This window comes from Parasteatoda tepidariorum, chromosome 9 (assembly GCF_982258835.1).
Source record: "Parasteatoda tepidariorum strain Cologne lab strain chromosome 9, Ptep-v5.0, whole genome shotgun sequence".
Taxonomy (NCBI): Eukaryota; Metazoa; Arthropoda; class Arachnida; order Araneae; family Theridiidae; genus Parasteatoda; species Parasteatoda tepidariorum.
In genome coordinates this window covers 56750196-56775054 of record NC_141763.1, presented here as the reverse complement: position 1 = coordinate 56775054, position 24859 = coordinate 56750196, and the positions used below count along the sequence as shown (strand labels likewise).

General features: G+C 29.4%; 1 protein-coding gene across 1 annotated transcript in view; it reads right to left on the bottom strand.

The window, feature by feature from the left end:
- The window catches only part of LOC107437696 (synaptogenesis protein syg-2), a 151553-nt gene that overhangs the window by 43000 nt on the left and 83694 nt on the right, over nt 1-24859 (bottom strand). The window lies entirely within an intron of this gene.

The following is a 24859-nucleotide window of genomic DNA, read 5'->3' as shown; positions in this document are numbered from 1 at the left end:
TAGTAATGTACTGCTCAGAACGCATCATACCGTCATTAGGCTGCAAAGGTCCAACACCATTGTAACCGAAACAACCCCGAAACATCTTCTTTAAAAAACACGAAAAAAAAGTTTGTTTCAATTAATTTGCACAAGGGTGTACATATTTCAATTTTAGTTCTATAATCTATTCTTTCTTATGTGTAATAGAATATTCGTATATAGAACTTTAAATTAGTTTATAGTTATTATATGATACTTCAACTAAATTCTCAAATTCATATATTGCTTATTTATATATTATATATTTCATAATAATTTTTAAAATATAAATAACGAGCTTGTTAAATAACTAAAAAGTAATCAATAGGCCATGAACCAAATGCTCAAAATCGCAACTACCATGTAGAGACAATGTTTAAGTTTTTTGAAATAATCATATTTGATGTATATAATTAGAATTAAAAAATTTCTTATTATATATGTTTCAAATTAAAGGACCTTGGTAAAAAATAGCATCTCCCAATTTCTTAGAATTTTCCCTCAAAGTTATTACAGAAACAAAACACTCTTACAACTCTTCTGAGAGAGGTCTTCTCGAATCCAAAGATGTAAATCTTTATTTATATTTATAATTCTTTCATAGTTTTTATAAATTTAATATTTGAATGTAAATCGATTTTTTTTATAATTGCTTATAGCTAATGGATTGAATTTTTGTGTGTATAAACCATAATATCTTTAAAGTATGTTCCAAATGAAACTACAGGGAAAAGTTTATTTTACAAATTTAAAACTTGAGTTAGACAACGATATAATTTCCGATTAAAATAACTTCCGATACAATTCTATTAGCTACTTCATGACAATTATCTGGTTAATTCTTCACAAATATGCATAAATCTGTATTCGCAAGTCTAAACTCATTGTAGCGTTACACTATACTTTCTATCATATTTATTTGACTAGGAAAATGCAAGCATTAGAAGAAATTAAGAGAAACTTAAGTTCTTAAGTTTATTTAAAGTTTCTAATTTAAAATTATTGTTTTCTTTCATTTTAATGAGTGGTGTACCTAAATTTTTTTAAGCGGTATTCTCGCTTGACTAATCCATTATGAAAAAATTCTCACGTTTTTCGCTCCCTCTAACACAATTAGGGACAGCAAGTTATTATAATTCCGAAAAACATGCGGTAAAATTGGCGTTAGACGTCTTTTTTCTGACGACTGTTTTTCTTATTTAGCTTGGTACCAATTTCAGCTAATGGCTTCACTGGTTACATAAAACACGTTTTGCTACATACATCACACTCGTTTACGTTTATATTTCCTTTACAGCTAGTTCAATAATCGCTTGTTTCCCCTCTATTCGTTAACCCTACAACTACTCCATTTTTGGGCCGAAGCCGCTTTAAAAATTTGCTTTACACTACGCGTTTTCCGCCCTTACGAAATCGCTTTACACTACGCGCTTTAAAATACGGCAATTTAGTGGACAACTAATGACATCTGTTGATCAAAACGTAAATTAAACGTCTAATACCACTGAAACGGGGAATAAACGGGATGAGCTCACCAATAAAGGAAGAAAAACGCATGCCCGTGGAAATCGCGGGATGAGCAGTCAGAGGGTTAATTCCCGGTATTCTCTTGTCCAAATACTGCTGACCTGGGACGCTCTAGTTTTCTGATGACTTAGGAAATTGAATAACATTGAATAAGCATCGAGTGGGATTAGGATAAAGTAATGCTATTCAAATCGTGTAACGCTGCTTCTAAACAACTCTATATATAGCTTGAACTGTGGTTGTTGTTAATTGATTGTTTCAACTGCCAGCGTGGGTAAAATTTTGAATGGGACGCCCTTGAATCCGAACAAATGTAGGTCAATTAGGTCCAAAATCGTCAGAGAACTGGTGATTTTCTGGTGGACAGTGCCTAGGCAATACTGAGAATTCGCGAATCGCCGAGTAAAAACTAGCGATCAGTCAAACTGCTAGGTACAAATATCCTTGAACGCTCGCAGTGTAAGAAGCAGGAGCACGTGTGATTGTATGTAGCAATTCATATTGTACGTAACCAGTGAAAACAGACATTAACACAAGTTGGCACTCCGCTGAATCTAGATGCCAGGCAGGAAATTGTCAAACAAACCGTGTTAACACTCCTCCTACTAAATAAATTTCAAAATAGACTCAGATCTAACTCCCTATTAACTTGCTGTAACACATCACTATAAGTTATTGATAAATAGTAATTTAAAAAACGATGCTTTTAAAGACTGCATTAGGTATTTATTAGCTTCTCGAATAATCTTATCTGTATTTTTTTTCTTTTATGAGAGAAGTTTAATATCTTTGCAGTCATTTATTTTCCTAATTTACAATTAATTTGAATTTAAAAAAAAATCAAACTGTGAAATTAAATTCTTTATTGAGAGATTATTATTTTAAAGAATGCAGACAATAAATATTCATTCAGAAACTTCTAGAGGTAAATTGCAGAAAGAGCATCTCTAAAAATAAGGTCTAACATCTTATTCATCAAATATATCCAAAATAAAAGCATATTCTATTCATGCATATCGGGAAGGAAGAACGTCAACTAATAAAAGAAATGGCAATCTTCTTATATCGTCTGCATTCTATGGCGGATGACGAAAACAGGTGCCTAGTATTTTGTGAAAGGGGAAAAATGTTTTCTCATCTCGCGTTTTCCGCGAAAATGGCTTCAATAACTCAGAAAAGCAAACGATTGCGATTTCTTCTTTTTTTCCTATCGAAAGGCTAAAGCTATCCAATTTCAAAGTGCCCTCTTGGTGGCAGTACACTTCAAGGTGGTTAGATTTATAGTTTATGCATGGATATCGCGCTTTTTCCTTGTGTTTATATCCTACTTTTTATTTTTATATCCAAATGTTGCTGTTGTCGATGTTTTGAAAGATCAGTTTAGTTGTTGGTTATTTACGCGATATGGTTGTATCAAAATATCGTCTGCAACAAATTTCTTTTTTCTTTTCAGTATGTAGTGATGACGAAATATGATGATTTTTCAATTTAGTAGATGACTTTTGAAATAACATCTTTATATAGTACCTTGTTACATTTTGAGTAAGGGGAAGGTTTTGATATTTTTACAGCTTCTGAGGAATAAAAATAAACTGGGAAAACTTATGAATTTACATGAGTTGTTCTTTATTGCAATATTTTAAGCAAAGAATATCCACATTTACTGTCAGAAACATATCAATATTTTACAATGATTAAAAACTCTCTGGGTAAGATTAATTATTCTTTGAATATTTTGAAATATTATCTTACATTAAAAAATAAAAATTTGAATTTGATGATGAGTAAGTGATGAAAAATGTTAACAGTAGAGGGCTATTGGAATAGATTTTGCAACATCGAGGCAGTAAAGAGACGGACTGAATCATGCAGTGGTCAGTTTACAACAAATTAAGCGATTTTTTCAAATTTCCTTCTTCTTTCTTGTTTAACTAAAAAGTTGAATCAGCTTACCGGAAATCATTATCATAAACTTAGCTCAAATGAAGCAACAATTTCAATTAATTCCTTGCCCAAATAAGAGATTTTACAAAATGCATTATTTTACAAAGAAAAAATATTTAAACACAGATAAAAAAAAACCAAATAAGTAGAATTATAAAACTACTACAATAAGAAACTTAAATATAACAAACTAAAACAGTTCAGAATATTAGTTTCACTTCATAAACTAAAGTAAATTTTAAGAAATCGTATAAATTAGTAAAATATATATGAGAGAAGCTCAATATTAATTATTTTAATAAAAACTTTTTATTAAATTCATGTTATTTTTCAAAAAAAGAAATGGAAAGCTTAATAATCTTTAATAAGAATTTTTACCATTGCTGCATATTAATATTTTAATAGGAAAAGCCTAAGTAAAAAACTTTTTTAATTAAAAACTATCATTGTTCTTCGAACGAAGTAAAAATAAATCAAATAATAAATAATTCGGAATTGACAAACCCTAACTAAAAGACATATTAAAAAAACTGAAAGACTTATTAAAACGCAATTAATAAAGCTAAAATAATTTCAACATTTTTAGGAGGTTTTGTGTCAATAGTTTAATTTTGTAAGAAGTTCATCCTATCAAACTATCTCACCTATATTCAGTATTATTTGAAATTATTGCTTGATGCTAGTCCATGGTAGTCAATATTTACAACAATCAAGTAATTTTTTCTGGTACTTATCATTTTTGGGGGCCGTAAAAACCAATTATCACGATACTTGAAGGAAATACCTTCACATCTACATTAGTATATTTGGTACGTATTAAAATAGCACCAATTATCCTAATACTAGTGATATCTATCAGCAAAATTAACTAATTATTATTGGTGCTGATGAATATGCGGGGATTTTTTATTTTAATTACTAAATATGCAGTTATGATATATTATATATGATATAATATGATTTTAAAACATGCAGTTTTATAGAAACACGGAATACTAATTTGATGCAGTAGCTCTCACGTGCCACTCACGTTGATTCTTGAGTTTGCCTGATTTAACGAATAAAAAATAATTTAATATTACAGAGCTTGGAAAATTTCTTTTTTGACTGATTAGAGCTATAAGCTAATAAACACCACTGATATCAACTTTTAAATATTTGAAGCAACAGAATCATTTACAGTATAATTTATATCAATGACTTATTCTAAACCAATGAAAAAGTTATATTTTCATTTTTCTTCTTTCGAGCAAACTATTTGAATTTTTTAAAGGATTTTTTTGATCATGGGCTAAAATCCACCTTTTCAATCGCTGTCAAAATTTCAGAACGAAAGTACAAATGGGTTTCGAGTTACACCGAAGAGCCATTACATTATGACCACCCTCCCTCTATAACAGTGGACTCACCCGGGTTTTCATGGTTTCTCGCCCGGGAACAATGTTTTCATAGGGCACATTAGGACCCATAATCCTCATAGAACAATCCCTGACGTCTGTAAGCTACTTGAACATAGTTGCAGACCATTCATGGCACCAGCTTTTCCTGCGGGGGATGGTGTTTACCAACAGGATAATACACCATGTCATAAGGGTCGAATCGTCATGGATTGGTTCGAGGAACATTCCAGTGACTTTCCAGTGGCCCCCAAATTCACCTGACCTTAATCAATAGAGCATTTGTGGTCCTACTTGGAAAACTAAATTCGTGCTACCACCCCTCCCCCCACAATGTGAGGGAATTGCAGGACCAGTTGGTGAGCGCTTTGTACCAGATACCTCGGACTACCTATCAGCACCTTGTGAAATCAATGCCACGGAGGGTGCTAGCAGTTTCGAGGGCTAAAGGTGGTCCTACATGTTATTAGCAGGGTGGTCATTATGTAATGGCTCTTCGGTGTATATAGAGACAAACAAACTCACAAACTCTTCCTTTTATTAATATAGAAAACGATTTAATTTCTCAATTTTGTTTCACTTAGCGAAATTCGTCTGATACTTATTTACAAATGAATATATATTTTAACATCTCATCTAAGGAAACATCTAGTATCTAAAACATTTAAAACATTCCATAATTTTTACGTACATATAGAAACGTTTCACCGAAAATTATGGTTTTTGAAAATCATAGTTCATTTTATCGTTCATTTAATAATAAATACAAGGTTGAAAAGTTTTAGCCGAATAAATGGCTTTCAAGCCCTGTTCTAAGATATGATAAAAGTAACAAATTTTATTACATTTACCAAATTTTATCACACGTTATAAAACCATATTTTATTGTTAAGTCTACCAAATTCATTACTAAAGTGTTTCGGTAAAATTTGCCGAGCTTTTTGGTGTTCCCGTAGAGCCAGGAGCATGCTCAATTTTATCATATTCCAGTAGTTTTGCTATAGCCTTTTTTCTTATTGAACAGTTATATTTTTCTGCTTATTCTATTATTTATTAAAATAGTTTTGAAATATATGTATTTATCATGCATATATATTTATTGACAAGAAATTAAACAACCAGGCTAACACGAAACACATTTAGTAAAACAGTAATTTCATCTTTAGTACTAACAGTTGTATAAATTATATGTACAAAAAGAACAGATATACACAACACATAAAACGGAATAGACACATAACAACGCATACAGCATCATATTCGAGATTGTTCAATGTAGGAAAAAATATGTAGCCATTTCTCTTAGTTCGACACAACAGTAATGTTAATCCAAAAAAAAAATGGAGATTTAAAGAAGTTATCGATATCTTCAATTGCAAATGAAGAAAATCAAACAGAAAAAAGAAAATATCGAAATTTACAGTTATAAACAAAACAAAAAAAAATTCAGAACAGAATATTCTAAAAAATTTTATAAGCTCTTAAAAATCTAAGAACTTTTAAAATAAAAATTAAATAAAATAAATGAAGCAAGGAAAATTAATTATTTTTCGCATTTAAATGAAATGCTTGAACTTTCTTATCCTAGTTCTACAATTAAATTAACACATATTTAACAAGGCCTCCAAAGATCAGGAATTAGAGATGCAACTTGCATTCGAACAGGAGTTTTGAAACACTTTAACATTAAGAAAATGCTTGATAAACAGTTCTTATTTAAATTAGCTTATGTGTCTCTTTGAGATCTGAGAATGGAACTGAAAGTGCAACTGGGGCGGTGACATTTAAACATCAACTAAAGTGAATTAATTCTCATCCAAGTGCTTAAATAATGCGTAGCAGTTGAATAAGGACTATTTAGAAATTAAAATATTTTTGAAACAAATGTTTCGCATCTTTATTACGACTCCCTCGTACGCAAAGAGTTTCAAACCCGAGAGACTGTTATATTATACGATGCATTTAAAATGTATGCGTGAAAAGTTTTTTTAAAATGTTGTTAAGAGCTAAAAGGATTTACTGTAATATTAAAAGAGTTGAATTGAAGTTAAAAACTATGAAAATAAAATAATGTAAGTTTTTCGTTTAGTTGTAAAAATAAAAATCTGCATAATGTGAAGAATGGAAATAAGGAAAAAATATATTCTAATTAGCCAGTTTGTAGTGTTTGTAGTTGTTGCCAGTTTGTAGTAGTTGTTGTATTACTTCATCTTACAATTTTATGCCGCTAGAGGGTTCCTGTCTCTGCTCGCTTTGCCTGTCAACCCCAACAACTATTTTTTAAATCACTTCACAATTCCAAGTAATTTTTCTCGCTCATTGTATATCTATATTTTAGTTCAGATTTATATGATTACTACTATATTTTATTCAGATTTATATGTGATACTACTTTTGAAATAAAGTCCTAAAAATATGTAACATATACATCCTGTAAAACTCTTAAAACCTCATGATATTTGGAGCAAGGGAAAATGCCGAAATATAGTAAAACTGAATATCCTTTTTTGCAGCTAGAAAATCAGTACAAATGTTTTGTGCACCATAGTTCAAAGTTTTTTTTGCAGTGTACTATACCGTTTCGGTGAGTGGTGAAATATTTATTACATTGTACCTATATTACAATGTAAAACATATTCGTAATAACAGGGTGAGTAGCGTTTTTAAAAAAGTGCTTAAAGGTGCTTATTTTCGATTTTCGTTCTTTAAAAGCCCTTAAAGGTGCTTTTTTCATTGGGTGTCCTTAAAAAGTGCTTAATTTTAATTTTTCCAAATTGAGATTTTTCCTTTACCATGTTGATTTTCGCTGCGAATAATGCAAGAAAACGCTGTTCACATTATTCTATTCAACGTTTTCACAATTAATTCAACCCCAATCTATTTCGGCGCATCGTCAGACCGTAGCTTATGAAAACGCCATTCGATTTACATGATTCAAAAATTTTGACAATCGTCAAAAGCAATGCCAATTTTTTTTGACATGACTGTTAAAAGCAGATAATACCGTCAATTGTCAAAAACTTTCCAACCCTGCCTATTTATGATATTCTTCTAAAGTGTTTGAAAAGTACTTAAAAGGTGCTTATTGTTTGTCGAATAATTTGGCTACGTACCCTGAATAATACGGAGAAAAAAAACAAGAGTCACTGTTAATTACGTAAGTTCTTTTTCAAATGCATTTAACTGAGTTTATCTGCGTGTATCCGGTTTATTCTGTATATTCTAGAGAAGTCTTCTATGAATATTTGTCTATATTTTTACTGAAAATTCTTGTATTTAATTAACTTTCCTTTCACATGAAACTTCCGATGAAAGATTTATAGCATATTCTCTATAAATCTTTTGAAGCGTATTATTTTAGGTAGCTATTATCATGATTAATTAAGCGCCTTTAGCTTATATAATACAGAACTGCATGGTAATGAAATTTTTGATGAATAAAATATAGTTCTGGTTAATAAAACCAAAATATATGGTACTTAGACCATTCATTTGCCAAATTCTTCTGCTCATATGGTAACGGTTCATCGGAAATTTTAGTTTTCAAAATACTTCTTCTTTTTACCACATAATTAGCAAAAAATGCAAAATTGATAAGTAAATTTAGCCGGATAAAGGTTTTTATTTCATGTTCTAATATAGCATAGTAAAACCACTAGTGTGGCAAATTTTGACGACTTTTCGTTACAGAACAGTACTTACATTTCTTTTAATTTATATACAAAGAGTATTAAGATTTTATTTATGTTCATTTTGCTTCGTTGCATTTGCATTCTACTTGGATACTTTCATTAGGAATTTCTCATTATGCTTAATTCTTAATTTCGGTATTGGTTAAAGTGTAGAATCGGAGCCCAACTGATATTTGGCTATTTGAAAACATGCCTATGTATATACACATATGACAATAAATCAAGAACCAATCACATAGCGGTAAATAGAAATTGTGGTAACCCGATACTGACGTCATTAAAAGCAGAAACAGGAAGAAAAGAATATCATGGTAACCAGAAACTAAGTTTCAGCAAAATTTTACAATTGAAATTTGTCGCCAAATTGCCCGATTCTGCACTTAAATGGGTAAAACACATCGAGGCAAAAATCTATCTTCTATCTATATTATATAAAACGCTAATACGTACGTATGTATGTATGTATCAATAAAACCGATGATATTTCTTTTCTCGCGCTGGCAACAGTTTTCATTTTTAATTGATTGGATTCGGCGCGCAAGAGCACGTAGTGAGCAACCAGATAACAATAACCAGAGAGAGCATTATCAGGTTGTTCAATTCAGATTCATGCACTAAAAACATGACAATATTTAATTTAAACTCAATTAGGAATTAATTAATTAATTGAAGTGAGAATGCTTAGAAGGCCGCTGTTGAATTGATATTTTTCTACTGGGAGCTACCTTAACGTCTAAAAAACGTTTAAGTGTTTGCATTGAATGCATTGAATTTTTTTATATTTCGCGTTTATTTATGCTTTGAATTTTCACGCTTTAAAATGCAGAATATTAGTGAAGCAATATTTGATAATTTATTTTGCTAATATGTTTCTTATTTAGCTAATGTTTTGATTTTTTCACCATGTACAATCTAAATAGCTAATATACTTTTTTAAAAGCCAATAAGAACATTGGTAGAATTCTTCTACATAAGTACAATACTATGTCTTTGATGATAAAATACTATGTCTTTGATGATAATATATTATGTCTTTGTGCTAGAACATTGTGTTCATTGGCGAGCGAGCGCAGCGAGCCATGGTTCACGGCGTGAACCACATAGGATTGCGTAGCAATTCTCGGGGGTTGGCGAGCTTCAGCGAGCAGGGGGCGGAGCCTCCTAGTATTATAAAAAACGCTAATACGTACGTATGTATCAATAAAACCGATGACATTTCTTTTCTCGAGCTGGCAACAGTTTTCATTTTTAATTGATTGGATTCGGCGCGCAAGAGCACGTAGTGAGCATCATATATCTAATCGTGTGAATTCTCACCGAATTATCAAAAAAATTCTCACAAAATTATCTTCATCGAAGCCGGTGCTTTACATCCGGCGTTCAGTACTATTTCATATTGTTTTACAACACATGGTTTTAGCCCTCTGGTGGGAAAGACTTTAAAACAAAACTTACAACAGTTACTTTTCTCAACAACTTAAATTTAGAATAGTGTGATTACGAAAAATATGTGAACTGTTTGCGATTTCAAATTAATATTGAAATGCACAGGTTTAGAATTTTCTACAGTGAAAAGTTTTTGGAACTTCAGTGTTCAAAAAAGTATACAAAAGCTAGACATTAAGAACGTATCCAATGAGCGAGCAAAGCGAGCATCGGATTGCGAAGCAATCCGAAATGAACTGCGAAAGCAGTTCCGGGGGTTGGAGAGCGCCAGCCAGCAGGGGGCGAAGCCTCCTAGTTTTGATTTAAAACTCATCAAAGTCATTTCACCTAAGTAGCATGAAAATGGATTTGTCTAGAAATTTATGTTCACAATTGTAAATTTTGGTTTTACAAAATATAACACTAGTTAAATTAAATTAACTAGTGAATTAAATAACCTCTGTCACATATAATATGAGACAATCAGATTTTTTTACTGTTTGTTCTAAATAAATTTAAAAAAATTTAATTTCACGGAATCACTTTTAAGAGTAAAAATTATCAAAACTGCATATTCTATCAACTACTTTTATTTACTAGAATTTAAAAATGTTTCTATCGGTAGTTGTTGAGTTGTTTTTCTTTTTACACGTATCACGAAAATAATTCTTACTATCATGACGTCTTTAAAACTGATGCCACAACATCACTCTAGAAAGAAATGGCTTATGACTGGTGAATCTAAACAAATTTTGTCCCAGTGCTTCATTTATGAACTTTAAAAAGAAGTATTTATATGGAAATAATTATGCTTAAATTTGAAAGGCATATTGTCTCTAGCCATATTATTAGAAGCACTATAGGATTTTATGTAAAATCTTAATTATCAGGCGATACTATACAGCATTATTGTTTTTACCCTGCTGAAACCGGTTTGTATCAATTAGTTACATTTGTTTATACTCGTGTATCAATTAGCTAACATTCTAATGCAATACGTTAAAAAAACTACATTAATGCAAATAGAAAATGTATTAAATATCTCCTAAATAAAAACCCATTACATGTGTGTTTAAATATTGAAATATTGCATATAAACTCGTGCAAAACATGTAATTATTAAATCACTAAAGCGAGGTAAAATATTTTGGTTTAATTATTATAATATACTAATGTAATACCTGATGCAATAAATATTCCATATTTATCTAATATATCGGCTAATTTATCCTATCGTCAAATTTATATCATCTATCTACACCGAAGAGCCATTACATTATGACCACCCTGCTAATAACATGTAGGATCACCTTTAGCCCTCAAAACTGCTAGCACCCGCCGTGGCATTGATTCCACAAGGTGTTGATAGGTAGTTTGAGGTATCTGGTACCAAGCGCTCACCAACTGGTTCTGCAATTCCGTCACATTGCGAGGGGGTAGCGTGGCAGCACTAATTTGGTTTTCCAAGTAGGACGACAAATGCTCTATTAGATTAAGGCCAGGTGAATTTGGGGGCCATGACATGACTTGAAAGTCACTGGAATGTTCCTCGACGATTTGACCCTTATGACATGGTGCATTATCCTGTTGGTAAGCACCATCCCCCGCAGGAAAAACTGTTGCCATGAATGGGTGAACCTGCTCTGCAACTATGTTCAAGTAGCTTAAAGACGTCAGGGATTGTTCTATGAGGATTATGGGTCCTAATATGCCCCATGAAAACATTGTTCCTGGTGGATAAACCATGAAAACCTGGGCAAGCCCATTGTTATAGATGGAGGGTGGTCATAATGTAATGGCTCTTCGGTGAATCTTCTAATTTTACCAACTGATACATGAATGTAAACATGTTCAAATCGGTTTCATTCACGTAAAAAAATAAACTGTATAGTATCACTTGATAATTAAGATTTTGCGTAGAATCTTATAGTGCGTATAATAATTTGTCCAGGGAATATAGATATTATTTTTCTATTTAATGCTTATGACTGCTCACTGATTTTTCCGTTCCCAGTTTTCAGTTCTTTCTTTTAAGGCGAGAAAAGAAATTTCATCACTTTATGAAAAAAATACGTATTAGTAATTTATGTAACACAAAGAAATTAATTGAACCGATAAGTTCAAAAACCAATCATTTCTACTTTTTTTTCTCCAAGATTGAGATTCTTACATTTTTAAGTTTAGCTGGCGTAGGTAGATAAGTTATAAAAATTCATGCACTAATATTTTGTGCAGTGTAATATAAATTTAGTTCGAAAACACGCTATATCCTGGAGATGACCTGTTCTCAGAATAAATTAGATGGCTGCAGTAGTTGGCTATGAAGTTATAAGCATAATCTAACAATTAATTATTTGCTTTAGGCTTGCAATTTTTTCAGATTCTTTTTACCACACGATGAGTGATTCAGAGCATAGTTCGTTTGGTAATATAAGCATAAAAGGTATAAAAGTAACTGTGAGTCATATGAAACAAAATTGGCAAAAGTTGAGGTACGGAATTCACTGGGGTTTGAATTAAGTTGGGTTCTGCATTCCGAGAAAAAGTTGGGAAAGTAAATTTTTAAGAGAGATACAGGGGAAAATTGAAAGTGAGAATAGCAAAATAATAAAATAAGATGATATTATCTTATGTCGTCTGCATCTGGCATCAGAACAGATGGTCACAATCCAGAAGAAGATTTCTAAATCTTCACTAATATCCATGTACGTGAAGTACAAGTCTTTATTTTATTCCTAAATGGCGAATAATAAACTTTCTTTTGCTTTTAAATAATAGCATTTCGTATTTGTCTTAAGGTTTTGTTCGAAAACCGACTATATACAAATCCTAATTATTTTTTAAATTAAAAAAGTATGTGACGTTATCGCATAATTGGAATAGAATATTTTGTAACCCACAAGATTTTAATATCAAAAATTAAAGGAATTCTATATATCAAGTGGCTACCTAACTATTCAGTTTTTTTACCTCGATAGCAAAACTAATTTTGCTGGAGATGATCGGTTTTCGAACTCAATTTGAAATTATGAAGATTTAGTTTCCGTTAGTGAGTTTTGGTTCCAATAAAAAATGCCAAATTTGAAGCTAAATACAAAAAGAACCATTATTAGTGGGAGATTTAAAGGTTAAAAACCTTGTTATCGCTACTATCCCGACAGGCTATGGTGAGCTAAGAAATTTAAAGGTTGTATAGTTGGCTAAAAGTAGGCCGCAACTTTTGCCATTGAACGCAACACAAGCTTACAAAGAGGTGTAGAATAATATAAAGAAAAATAATTTTAGTAATAAAAAATTACTTCTGTCAAATTTCTCCAATAATTTTAAAAATTTCTTTATCAGCAATTTAAGAAATTTCTCTGTTCTACAGAATTGTATAAAAAACTTCAGCATTCTTTTTTCATAAATTTTATTGCACATTTTAACCTGAACCATTAAATTATTTCTTCCAAATTCGCGAAATTCATTTCAAAATGTGTTTGAATTAAATGAGATATCCATCCGTATACGTTGAATCGTATAATAATCTCACCATACTAGAGAACTAAAATGTTACTTTGTTTTCTAAACTGAGCTTACAATTTGGTGAATATGTTTTTCTTCTACAGTTTACATTCTGTGTTTTGATTGACTGCTTATTTTTTTTTTAATTTTAAATGTGTTATTTAAACATTCAATTTTTAATTAACAGACATATTTTTTTCCAGAACAACAGCTAATATTTTGTTTTAAGTTGCTCTTTTAAAAAGAAATATTTATTACTAGGAGGCTTCGCCCCCTGCTCGCTGGCGCTCACCAACCCCCGGAACTGCTTTCACAGTTCATTTCGGATTGCTTCGCAATCCAATGCTCGCTTTGCTCGCTCATTGGATACTTTCTTAAGGTCTAGTTTTTATATATTTTTTTGAATACTGAAGTTCCGAAAACTTTTCACTGTAGAAAATTCTAAACCTGTACATTTCAATGTTAATTTGAAATTGCAAACAGTTCACATATTTTTCTTAATCACACTGTTCTAAATTTCAGTTGTTGAGAAAAGTAACTGTTCTAAGTTTTGTTTTAAAGTCTTTCCCACCAGAGGGCTAAAGCCATGTGCTGTAAAACAATATGAAATAGTAGTCTGCCACTGAAAGCTGGATGTAAAGCATCGGCTTTGTTGAAGATAATTTTGTATTTTTAATTCTCTGAAGGGCGCCACCTTAATAATATGGAATTTGTAAAATGAATGTGTATATTTTTGATTGTTGATGAAGCCCATCATTTTGTGTTTTCATCAGTGTTCAGAAGCAGAACAACTGTAAGTTTTTTATTTTATCACAAAAAAATAAAATGTATAAAAAAGAAAGAAAAGAGTAAGAAAATGAGTATAGTCATAGAAAAAGTTAAAATTATAATATAGTATTTGCCAGTTAAAATAAAACTTTTTGTTTAAGTCATTGCTAACAATTCAAATTTCTCCGAGGCAATTCTAAAGTATAAATTAAGATAGTATTGCTAAGTTGAAACACAATATTTTTAGTTTTGATGTCAACAATACAATTCAATTTTTCACAAAAATGATTGTTTCCATTGTTGAATTCAATGTCAACAATTCAAATTTTTCTGAGGCAACTCTTTACCTCTAAATACTATTTTTTTTATGTACACATTTCTAAATGTCAGTATTCAACCACAAAACAACTTAAAGTCCTCAAATTTAGCATGAAGTTGTAAAATGTAATGAAAGAGGGTCATAGCAATAATGAAAGTAGTTAGTACTGATAAATTAAAACAATATTTTTAATCAATGAGCCAAGTTCTTCAAGAAGCAGTTGTAGAAGTAGGTTGTTTATTTAAAACTTTTTATAGAATTTCTTTAAGAACACAATTGTTAATTTGGGCATTTGGCGATACAACACTTTTAGAATTGAAGGATTTGTTACGTCAAGCGCTCAGGTATCATAATTTCGATCTAGTTGCGCTTCTATGTGATTTTGATTTATGTTGCTAAGTTAACTTTAAAAAAATTCTATGGCTGGCAACAGCATTTTTATTTTTTAAGTTGTTTATTTTTATTTCTTTTAGAATTCGTTATTTTTTTAGCGAAATGTTTTTTAACCTAACAGAATTATTTGCCGACTGATATATGAAGAAAATAATGTAAATATTTAAGTGTTGTGAAAAGAATCTTATTTACTTCAGCCAAAATTTAGGAGATACGTAAGAGAATTATATATATTATATCAGAAACACATCATTAAAAGGCAGAATGTTTTGATGTTTTCAAAACGTAAACAAAACAAAGCAAACGTTGCCACCGGCGGAAAAGAAATACAGCCAAAATTTGGGAGCCACGTAAGAGAATTTAGATAGATTTTTTTAACTAATCTGGTCATTAAACAATAATTCAATAAGGATTAAGTGAATAGAACAGAAGAAGATAGGCAAAGAATCACTAAATAGAGGAATCAGTAACTGGGCGTATCAGCGAATGTTTGAATAGGGGAACGAGTGAATCAGTGCAAGAGAAAATAAAAGTTCACAAACGCAACGAGAGGAAATGGGTCACTTCCCTAAAAGAAATTTATTGCTTAATTATTTTGTTCTAAAATTCGCTACTTTAGAACTAAATTTGAGTTAGTTTAGTTAGTTAGTTTATCTCGTTTCCTGTTCATCTCAAAATGATTATTTCAATAACTTGATAACTGATGTATTATTCATTTATTACTTCCAATAGTTGCAGATAGTTAAATAAGCATTTACTAAACAGAATCTTATTTGCAAAGCATTCCTCCAAATTTCTGTGCTCTTATAATTATGTTTCCCTCTTCCCTGATATCTTATTCTCTTAACTTTAAAATAAATTGAGCATTTAGATATTTGCGTTGTGATGATTCTTTAACCAAATTATACATTTTAAATTAACTTTCTTTCAATAAAGTATGAGTAATCCTCGCATTAACGGATTCATTTTAATTAATAAGTGGAATAAATTTTCTAGAATAGGAGCCTAAATGAAGGTGTTTCGATAAAATAATTTATCATTTGTATTTAGTCTCAAAATAAATTTAGGCTGCATTTCGAAAATATTTTATGTTTAATAATATGTCAAACAGTCGAACAGCTATGAATATTGGAAGACGTGTTCGTAATAACATATTATAAAGCAAATGATGGGTAAAATAACATAAAACTGTGTAAAATAATACTGTATTAATAAATATTTTTACAAATAAATAATTTCAAAGAGCAACAAATAAACGGTTGTAAAAAATAAACAAATTCAAAAAGCAAACAGTAAGCAAGTTTACTTTTCAAAGTTGCTTAATTACACATAGCACCAGAACGCAAGAAATTAGAGAAGTATTTTTATTTCTCATTATAATCTCTTTTTAGCTCATTACATGTTTTTTAACCAGCCGTAATGATACAGTGGTTATGACAATGAGTTGTCATAATAAGGGATTGAGTTTTTTTTTAAATTACGGGTGGTGACTTGAAGCCTACCAAGCTTCAGATAATTGGGTACCAGCTTACTTAGGAAGTAAAGATGGCCTGTACGCAATGGTAACCCTATTGCAACTACAATACCATTGGTCTGAAAATTGTGGCGTTTTAACTTCCCTAGTCTGAGAGTTGTCTACTTCGTGAGTTGTTGTTGTGGCTTATTCCTCACGGTCTAGCTGCAAGCTGGACCTTGTCCAGGAAATGGTGAATCCTCAAAAAATCGTATACAATAAAGGTGTAGTTATAAGGTCCTCATGCAAAAGCCCGACGCAGTGGAGGAGATGTTCTGAGGAGGCCTGTGTTAGTGCACACACTATAAGATTTCTGTCCATCAATATATGTAAGGCTCCCTATACGTAATCATTATATGCCCATCAATATACGTAAGGTTCTCCACTCATGAGCCTGCTGATTGCTCTCTAAACAGCTGTACCACTCCCAATCTTTGAGAGCAGGAGCAGAAACTGAATCAGTCTTCTGCCTTCGGGTGCTCCGGGTCTCCTGATCCTCAGATGCTGACCACCAATTTCTTCCGCCATGAATCGCTTCGGGACAGATTTATTTTACTTTTTTTCAGCTATGTTCATGTCACATTTACACTTAATATTGTCACATTTACACTTAATGTAATGTGACAATTTTAATTTCTAATTTTACTTAACCTTTAATTTTTCTGTAAACGTTATTCTTTTTTTCAATTTGGCAATTTTATTTTTAACTTTCTTGTTGACCTTTCTCACGGTCGTTGCGGTCATCGCACTTCCTGTGGGGAAAGTCAACCAACCCCTCTACTCACGCCTTTCTTTTTCTTCCTTTAATTTTAGGGGGGCTAACTAACCAATCTCTTTACTTTAAATTTCAAACTCTCCGCCTCTTTAAATTTAATTGGTCGTAGTTTTTCTGGTCCTATACCAGTTAAGGAATTTTTAAGTCACTTTGAAGGGATTCTCTTTCTCTCGAGCCTTCTGGCTGGTTCCTTTTTTTTCGAGATGCGGACTTCGGTCCGTATCGAGGGCTTTCTTTTCACATTTTTTTTTCTTAACCTTTATCTTAAATTAAATGCACAACTATAATCAATTTCTGTAAATTTGAAATCAACATTTTATCCCTTTAATTTTCTTTAACATTAAAAAAAAGAAAAAACCTTCTCGAATTCAAGCTTTCTTTCCATATTTATTTTAACCTTTAAATTACTCGTTCTTTTCTAATTTACTTTTATCTATGACGCCTTCTGTGTTTTAATTCTCCCGTCACCCATTTCAATAAAATGCCTTCTTGTGTTGGTGGTTGTGGTGAAAGATGTATGTTACTAAATAAAATGATATGTTAATAATTTAATCTTGTGCTGGAGAATTTATTTGCCTCTATTTTCATGATTTATCATGTCCTCCTATATGTGTGTGGTGAGTACCCTTTTATTATTGTTTTGGGCATTGTATTCTTGATAATATTGGAAACATCAATTTACCCCATTTATCTTAAATACTTATGTCTGGATATAGCATGATCTTGTTTCTTTATCTTTTTATCTTTAATTATTTTTAGTTCCACCCTTATTCTAAATTCGGTGATACCAATTTATCCAATTTGTTCAAACCTCACACTTTGTGACCCTTTGGACCTATTGGGTTATTGTTATCCCACATTAGCATTGTACTACCACTTTCCTTAACGATCACATCCCCTTTAATTTAATTTAATTACCCCTTTTATATATTTCGGCCTTAATTTATTTTATTATGACGTTTCAATCATCTAATTATTGTTAATCATGACTATATCCAATTATTAGTACATTACCAAATATTTCAATCTATTAATTATAATACATAAACAAATTTACTTTACCTTATACGCACCAATATAAATATTTTTATTTAACTCTTACAAATGGTGCCGTATATTTTTGTTGTGAGGTCCTAGGTTTTATTATGGTGTAATGAATTAAATGAAACAATACGTTTGTTCTTATTTGAATTTTTCTCTATGTGTTTTGCTATTTGATTTGGTAGTGATAAAATTGATATATATATTTATAAGAATGTCATAAAATATTCTCAAAGTGTTTATTGAACTATATCTAACTGTGTATTTAACTATTTAAATAGGCATATTAATATAATATTACAAAAGTGATTTATTTTGTATTTATGTTTAACCTAAAAAAAAAAAAAAGAGGTATGCATAAAAAAAAAAAAAAAAAGACAAAAATATTTTAGCTACTATAAACTGTAATGTATATTATTTAATAGTGCTAATTTTACAAAACAAGGTGCTCTGATTATAATTTTTTTACACAATCTAATAAGTTGTGTATTTTGTTCTATTATTCTACATGAAAAATATTTAATTTTGAGCTAAATTAATCAAAGTTTCCATATTGATGGACTGAGTCCCAATTTTTATAAATTTTGTTGTATGCTGGCCATACAAAACTGAAAAGACGTCTTCAGTAAGTTTTCAAAATTGCTACTTTACCCATCATTTGGATCTTTTTTAAAATGGTTCAAAGTTTTTTTTTCAAACTATTCTAATTGTTTTCCTATCTAAACGTAAATTTGTTTTTTTTTAAAAAAAAAAAAAAAAAAAAAAAAAGAAATAATTATAAATAAATATACTTACCATAATTGTATTTATACGTGATCTTATGTATATTAAGAATTAAATAATTTCCTGATTAGGTTATTTTGGTTCTACTATCTACTGGCTAAACTATTCTTTTGGTCAATTTTCTTTCTTACCAACAAACAAAAAAAAAAAAAAAAAATTTTTTGTTTTTCGTCTTTCCCATTTTTTATTATTTAATGTTATCAACTTTTGTGAATTTATGTTTTGATATAAGATTTGGCAGGCTTATTTGATTGGTTTTGTTTCCTTTTTCCTAATGGTGTATCTGATAATTTGGTGTTTATTTGAATTATTACAAAAAAAAAATATTTGGGATAGTGATTTTCCTGAATCGTGTCTGGTAATACAGATGCCTCAAAAATTTATTTGGGATTACTTTATTAATATAATTGGGATAAAATATGTCCTGATTGCTCTGGGTAATACCTGAGCTCAACGATTTTTCGGGAATGATATTATTTTTAAGAGGTTCTTCCTTAAGGTTAAATTTGGTTAATACGATAGTATAAATGAAGTACATTGCGTCATTGCAAAAGCCCAGGTTCAAACCCTGGTCCACTGTTAATTAAGGTTTTATTCATTAAGGAATTTTCTTCTTACTTTTTACTTTTCTTTTGCTGGTAAATTAAGCCAGAATTTTTTTTTTGATTTCTCCCTGGTCAAAATAGAACCAGAAGTTAATTTTTATTTTTATTTTTCCTGATCAAAAATGAATCAGAAGGTTATTCCTGGTCAAAGAAACCAGATGATAAATTATGATTTCCTGGTTAAAGAAACCAGATGATATATATATAAAAAAAAATAATGATTCAAGTGAATTATTAAATAAATTGAATTGTGTTGATGCTCTATGGGAAAAATCATCTGCGTAACCTGTTGAATAATTTAAATATATTTACTAAAGTAAATGACTTTCATAATTTACGTTCATTATTTTAAAATAATAATAATTAAGTATCTTTTGAGGTAAAACTACTTTTTTTTGCTTTGTTTAAGAACATTCCTTCATTTGTTAAGTGTATTTAAAAAAAAAAAAAAATTTTTTTTAATTATATGAATATTTTCTTTCGTAAAACAATTTTGTTTGTTACCATCATATTTTTTAAGATTGTTGTTATAATAGTACGTTATTTACAAAATCTTTTATAATTAACGATGCTTTAATTATTTATTGACTATTTGTATAAATGAGTAAATATACAAAAGAGGTCACATGTTGAACTATAAAAAAAAAAAAAAATAATAATAATAATTATACAAGATTCTTTGTATACATTTTCCTACTCAATTAATATATAAATTGTGTAAACTAAATCTTTAAATGCATCATCAAATTTATATAATAATAATAATTGCAAATTTAATAAATTAATATCACTACCAATCATTTTTTTTACTGTGTTTATCATGAATTTTGCGAATTCTTTGTAAATGTGATTGCTATAAATAATATTTGATGTACGTAACCATACACTCGGTCTTTATTTTTAATTTTTTTAGTATACTTTCAAATCAATTTCTAATTTTTTTTATTTAATCTTACGTTGTATTGAATTTAAGTGACTGGACATTTTATATTTTTCTTCATTCGTTCGATTATGCTCAATAATATAGTTTTAACACAAATTGCAATAATTTTGTGTTTATAGTGTATATCTTAAGTGCTATTTATCAAATAGATATTTCTTCAAATATCTCAAATTTGTAATTGTACTGATATTTTATTTTATCACAATTCCTGATCATGAAACAAAGGTTTTCTTATGAAGCATATTTGTGTGAAAATGGACAATTTCCTATTTTATTCCTCATCATTCCATGCTCTGAGAATTTCAAGAAGAAGAATCTCCCCTCTAATGAATAACTTTTGAACCCCCACTTTCAAGTCCCGTTTTGTTGAACTCAACACTTATCTAAGCGTGTCAGGGGTGTTTCACCGAATGTCTCTGCTTCCCCCTTTTCATGGGCATGGGGATGATCAATCACAATACTCTCAACTAAGTCTAGGTTTTATTACCTACTAGATTGGCACTCTTTTTCGCCCCATAAGATGCCAAATGATGATCGCCAAAGAGGTAAGTTTATAGGAAGGAACAAAACCTTTCGTAAAACACAACCGGTATATTTGCTTGTAGTCGTCTGCTGTCCGAAGTACCAGGAGAATGTGTATATGATTCTCGAGAACTCTCATATTCTGAGGGAAAAAAGATCACAAGCTACGTTCCTGAGACGTTTGCTTTATTAATGCATTTGCTGATAATTTCAATGGTTAAAACAAAAACTAAATCTCAAAACTTTCTTTTAAAGTTTGTATCGCGAGCCCTTTTTACTTTTTTTATTAATTTATTTTATAATTAATTTATTTTATTATACTTGGTTTTGTTTGTTTATTACTTTAAAAAACAAGATTTTATTTCTAAAATGACATTAAAAAAGGTTATATCCTAAAAACAAGATATTACGCTGATCAAGGATCCTCTCCATCCGATTTTTGTTTCTTGACACGAAAGTTTATTTTAAAAAGTTAAAACCATTCACTTTATAACTTCTTTGCAGACATCTTTGTTTCTGAAGAACTATAATTATTCTCCTGTTTCATTTTGTGCCGGTAATGAGCTTCCTAACCCGAATTAGCACACTTTATGAAATAAAGTATTCTATATTTTTTATTCGACTTATTTTTATACGATTCTAAATAGAAATATTATTTAATGTGCGTAAACATCTTGGCCTAGCCATTAAAAAAAGCATCAAAAATAGACTTGTTTGAAATTATAACAATTTTAAGCAATATTAATTAAAAGCAATATTATTTGAATAATATTGCTTTTAAGCGTTTTCAATGTCGCAGTTGATTATTGTTAGAAATATAAAATAATTACAAAATTTTTTTATCAGACTCTAAAACTTTCACTTCAGATAACTCAAAAAGGAAATTGATTTAATTATGCTAAAATGGTGAGGGAGGAATAATGGAAAACTGATTTAATTATTCAAAGTTGCAATTTAAAGTTTTCCACACATGAAAATCTTACTCTAAGTGTAATAGAAAGAACAATTTGTCTATTTAGAATAAAATATTATTCCTTATTAAAAATTAAAGAAAGCTGATATTTAATAAAAAATAATTAATTTCTGCTAGTTTCTGACTGTAAGCAATCTAAACAATCAATAAAATAAAATTCTAATAAAAAATAATTAATTTCTGCTAGTTTCTGACTGTAAGCAATCTGAACAATCAATAAAATAAAATTCTCACGATATAATAAATTACCCAAAAGAGCTCAAAGCGAATAGTTATGACTAGGACTGGTCGATATTAGAAATTATATATCGTGATGCATCGTCAGTTTTGCATCGCGATATAGTATTTTTGTATTTTGTATCGCGATATAGTATTTGTAAGGCACAGAAAATCAGATTTCTATCAAAACTCCATACTCAAATTGATTTAAATCAATTTATAAATTTGAAGATATATATGTTTTGCTTAAGAAAGATATTAAATAAATTGACTACAATGTACAAATCTTGCTTAAAATATTTATTGAAAAAATGTGTGTAGATACAATATTTGCACCTCTTTATTGTTTATAAGGTATAAGCAGTCTAAATTTAAGTTAGATACTTTACTAAGCTTTTAACTAGAAATCAAAGAAAGTTTAAAACGATAGGTTTATGAATTTATTCGGAAATCAATTAGTTTAAGTGAATTAAATTTTGAAAAAAAAAGTTTGAAGCTATAAAAAATAATTTTACTAAATGAGCCACAGCCAATTGAGTGAAATTGAAGCTGCATATGAAATTTTTATTTTGAAATAAAAATATATGAACATTTCCGAATGTTTAAATGATAAAAGATGCTCTGTTTTTTCGAACATTACCCCCAGTACTAAACACCCTCTCTGTCGCTTTTGAAACATCACTAATTTTTATTTACTATTATTATTTCACATAAATAATTAAGTTCGTTTGACTAGAGCAAGGTTCGAATTTTAAACTAAAAAGTAAACATAAGTTTTGTTATAATTTCTTAAAATTTTCGCTCCTTGAAAGATTTATCAGTTTAAAAATAAGAAGGGAATTTTATAAATATATCTAGTTAAAATTATTGAAAGAAAATTTAGAAAATTTAAAAAAAAAGCTTGTTAAAAAATTCATTATACGCTTAAACCAAAGTGTTAAAAACTTTGTTTATTTTTAAAAAACGCGTTTTTTACAAATCAATGTTTCCTTGTACTATTTTGCTTAAATAATTATATAATTATTAAGTTCGATCGCAATCTTCAAATTCTAAATGAAAAAGTAAACGCAAGTTTTGCTACATTTTCTAAAAATGATCACGAAAATAACGAAAGATTTCTTAATTTAAAAATAAATCAAATTGAAATTTATCATTATATTTACCCAACAGTAAAGAAAGAAAATTAAAAAAAATAAGTTCGTTAAAAAATATTTGTATGTTTAAAACAAAGTGCTAAATAAAGTTAAAAAAACGCTTTTAAAACACCATTTTTTTATTATTATTATTTCACATAAATAATTAAATCAAATTGAATAATGACCGAATTATGAACGAAAAACAAAGTAAAGTTTAATTTCTTAAAAATAAAAACAAAAGAATTGTGATATTTGATAATAAATTTTAATTAACTAATAATATTAAAAGAAAATTTTTAAAAAATTATCATACTCTCTAATAAAGTGCAAAATGATTAAATTATATAAGTATAATATTTTATACATATGTTAGCATATTTAGTACTACTTACTTAAGCCTTCATAAAATAACCTTTGGATAAACGAATATTATAATTCAATGCAATTTTTTTGATTTCATTTAAAATGTTCTCGAGATATTTTAAAATACGCATAAAGTTAAAGTACGTACAAGAGTCCAACCATATTTACGAGATAGCGATTACCTCCTTCTTTTAGGGATATCAAAAATCGAAATCCGTCAAAGAAAATGTATATTTATTTAGAGAAAAAATGTTTTTGTGCTTGGTTTAGAAACTTAAAGCATCGTCTACCCTTATTAATTAGCAAATTTGAGCTCACTCTTCAACCGAGCCATTTAGGTTGAGTCTTAAAATATTAAGATCCGACTATTCGACCAAAAGTAATTCCTGGTGGTCCGTTTTATTATGCACTGCACATATGCATATTTATTTTAATATGTATTTAAATATAAATGTATTCTTAAAACTTAAAATAGACGAGCAGTTTTTTAAAAATAATTACCGTGATCTCCACTGGCTACGCTCATGACTAACACAACAGAATTTTTAAGATTTTTAAAGGACCGTTTGCACTGAATGTGATTTTTTTCGGATGCGACAGAAATCCTCAAAACTCACTAATCACGTTGCCGCTCGCGTGTAAAAGTGCATCCAGTAAGGATGGCGTTGTAACGAATAGTAAGGATGCTTTTAAGAATTTTAATTAAAGATAGATAAAATTCGTAAATTAATTTCCCTGCTGGATGTGAATAATTAAACATTCAGTTTTAAAATCGCTATAATTAAAAATGCACATTAAGGACACATTTTTTTAAACAAAATATAAGCCATGCAACCGTAAATTAATTTGTTAAATTTATATATGTTATATTATATTTGTTAAATTATTATATATATATATATATATATATATATATATATATATATATATATATATATATATATATATATATATATATATATATATATATATATATATATTCAATAAATGCTTTTC